The 3,633-nt window shown below is 47.4% G+C and overlaps 1 pseudogene; it reads right to left on the reverse strand.

Moving 5' to 3' along the window:
- Positions 1-1,101: 1,101 nt before the first annotated feature.
- On the reverse strand, positions 1,102-2,771 carry LOC147702132 (uncharacterized; annotated as a pseudogene).
- Between the last annotated feature and the right edge of the window lie 862 nt (positions 2,772-3,633).

Below are 3,633 nucleotides of genomic sequence, written 5' to 3' on the forward strand. Positions count from 1 at the left end.
GGGCTTTATGACTCCTAAGTCTAGCATGCTCTTAACCTCTTCCTCAATGGCCTGTCTCCTGGCAGCTGGAATGCGATATGGTTTTTGTTTTACTATTTTTCCAACCTGTGTGTTTATGGTATGCTCAGCTAACCTTGTTTTTCCAGGTAGGTTAGAAAAAAGATGGTAAAAGGGTTGTAGGGTCTCCTGAAGGGTTCTGTCTTGTTCTTCAGTTAAATCAGGATTGACAACTAACTCCTTCAGGGTGGTTTCACCCTGGGACAGGGTTCCTACATGTTGTACGTTTTGAGGGGGGGACCTAACCATTGTTTAAAGAGATTTATATAATATAGTTGGGTCTTTCTGGGTTTGATCTGTACCTTATACGAAGTTAAACCCACTTTCTCTGTGATTTTATACGGGCCCTGCCACCCAGATCGTGGTTTCCCTAGGTTGGACAGTAACAGAACCAACACCAATCTCCTATGTTGAGGTGGCGCCACTTCTTTACCTGGTCATATAGGGTTTGTTGTTGTCTCTGGGCTTTCTCTAGGTTGGAATCAGCGAATTCCCTTAATTTGTGGAGTCGGGAGTGGAGACTATGGGTATACTCAAGAAATTTTTTAGTATCTTCTTCTTTCTCTTGTTCCCACACTTCCTTCGTAATCTCCAAAAGACTCCTTGGCTCCCTTCCGTAGAGGAGCTGAAATGGGGAACACCCTAGACTAGCTTGTACCTGGCTCCGGATTACATACAAAGCTAGAGGAAGTAGCTGGTCCCATTCTTTGCCCTCAACAGTTAGGAGTTTCTTCAATGTCAATTTCAAAGTGGCCTTGTAACGCTCACAGAGTCCATCCGTCTGGGGATGATATACTGATGTTTTGATGTGGGAAATGTCTAAAGACTTACAGATTTGTCCCATCAACTTAGAAACAAAGGGAGTGCCCTGGTCAGTCAGTATCTCTCGAGGGAAACCAACTCGTGAAAAGAGCTCCAAGAGCTTCTCAGAAATGTTTCGGGTTGTTGGAGTGCGTAGAGGAAAGGCTTCAGGGTATCTTGTGGCATAGTCAACCACAACCAAAGCGTAGAGGTGTCCCTTTTTGGTACGTGGTACTGGACCAATTAGATCCATACCGATTCTTTCAAATGGATTACCCACAATTGGTAACGGTTGTAACGGGACAGCGGTGGCTTGTAAGGATTCTTTTTTTGGCATACCTCGCACTCTTGGCAGAATCTAGTGACTTGGGAAAATATACCAGGCCAATAAAAATGTTGCAACAACATCTGCATCGTCTTTTGGGTCCCTCTGTGCCCTGCGAGCAGATGCGAATGAGCAAAGAAAAGAACCTGTTCCCGAAATGCTTGAGGTACTAACAATTGGGGAGTATCCCCTTGTTTCCCAATGCGATATAACAATTCGTTTTTTATGTGAAAAGAGGGAAAACTATCGGGTGTTTGTTGCACTTGAGTCCATGCTGCTTGTAAGCTTGGGTTAGAAGAGTAGGTTGTGTTCTGGAGGTGGGAGGGATGTTCTGTAACTCGTTTCGTAGCATGTTAAGAAATGAGGGATTGTCTTGCCCTATTATCATTTCCTCCGGTAGACTAGGAACAACCCCGAGCCTAATCTTTATGGTCTGACCTTGGGGAAGGACAACAGGGACTTTGATAACAGGTTAAACCTTTACATCCCCATGAACACACCTAATCGGTACAGAGTCTTCCACCTCTTCAGGGAGTGGTAATACAATGGACTGAAGAATGACTGACTGTTTGCACCCCAAATCTAGCAATGCCCTCACCTGCACACCCTTGACCTGGACACTTCCGTGAAAACTGGGTCCGAGTTCCGCAGAATATAGGATGGAACGGGGTATGCATCCGATGTCCATCGGTTCTTCAGGAGGTTTCTTCCTGGGACAGTTACGTGCTATATGACCCCACTCTCCACATTCAAAAAACTGGGGGTTGCGTAGGGGAGGTGGCTCTAATCGGGGTGTTCTTGGTTTTACCGTTTCTAGTGGGGGTTTCAGTTGTTTCTTTTCAGGTCGTACAGGACCACTCCCTGGTTTTGAGGGCCTTTCAGAGTCCCAAGGTAAGGCCCTAGGTTGCGCCCTATAAAACGTGGTGGCCATTTCTACAGCCTGTTCAGGACTCAAATGTTTGTGTTGTTTCAACCATCTTTGAATGGGGTATGGCAAGGCCTCTAGGAATTGCTCTAAATAAATCATGTCCATGATTTCATCCTTTGTTTGGGAATGTGGTCTTAGCCATTTGTCCGCTGCTGCCTTTAGCTTAAAATATAGGGTTTTGGGATTATCTGATGTGGTGCCGCGTTCTTTCCTGAAACGTACCCTATATGCCTCTGCATCCAGGCCCACATGGTCCAGTATCAAGGCTTTTATTTCTGTATAGGAAGTATTGCCTTTAGGGTTAGCTACTTGGTAGGCAGCTTGCGCTTCTCTGGTAAGAAGTGGGGCTAGGAAGAAAGGCCACTTAGCTTCAGGCCATCCAGATGCCCTTGCGGCCCTTTCGAAGTTAAGAAGGAAGGCATCGGGGTCCTCTCCGGTCGCATACTTCTGGAGAGACACGTTTGGCCCAGTCCCTGCCCTTATCTGGAGTTGTGTTGTTAACTCCCTTCTATCATCTGCTACTTTTTGCATTTAGTCTGCATGGTTAGCCATACTATCTCTCATAAGTTCTCGGTCTGCTTGAGCAGAAGTCATCTGCTTTTCTACTGCCCATTCTAGCTTCTCCTGACCTCGTATTAACTGTTGGATGAGGTTTTCCATGGTGAGGCGACTAGATCCCACTTCTGACACCACGTGTAGCGCAGTGTAGAAGTAGACCAAGACAAATGAGGTGCCTTATATTGTCAGGATTTATTCAGAGTCAAACGAGTATACACTCCAAACTAAACAAGGGAATTCTGGGAGAAGTAGTTCAAGTCCAAACTAAGGGGAATTCTGGGAGATGTAGTTCAAGTCCAAAGGAAATGTAGAATTAGGAATACAACTTTGTCCCACTCTGTTCTCCTCCTCAGGTTTCCAACAAAAATGGAGTTCCCTGGTTTTCAGGCTTGAGAGGCTTCCTCGGATACCGTAAAACAAAACAGAAACAAGAACGGTTGTCAGGTATGGGGTTTTTACGTTTGTTATCTGCCCAGGAAGCAAGGGAAGTGAGGGGAAGCTGTTCACCAAAACCTTCACCAGTGTGCGTGCAGCTCTTAAAGCGGTCCTTTTGTGCCCCGTTCTCTATGCACAGTATCAGCACCAACTACTCGGTTCCACCCAGTATCACCCTTCCTTTCCCGTCCTCCGGTCCCCGACCCCAAGACAGTTGAATTTTCTCTCGTACCTTGTGCAGCTACGACCCCCGGTGGCCGTGGCTGGCGTGCTCGCGTTGCCAGGTAGGGTCTGGCTGCCCTTCTGTTCCGGCCCTCAGCTCCTCAGCGTCGCAGGTGTCTTCGGCCGTTGTTGTCCTCTTCCCGGTGTCAGGCTCCGTCCCTCCGTTCTCCGGCGGCGAAATAAAGAAGGTCCTCACCGGTCCATGAACGACGTTCTCCCTCGGCGTCTCCCTTTTTTAGAAGGCTGGAACCACGTGACTCCACCAGCGGAGTGGCCCAGGCACAGGAATTAAAGGGGCCGCAGTCTT

Source organism: Lissotriton vulgaris, chromosome 7, assembly GCF_964263255.1.
Source record: "Lissotriton vulgaris chromosome 7, aLisVul1.2, whole genome shotgun sequence".
Classification (NCBI taxonomy): Eukaryota; Metazoa; Chordata; class Amphibia; order Caudata; family Salamandridae; genus Lissotriton; species Lissotriton vulgaris.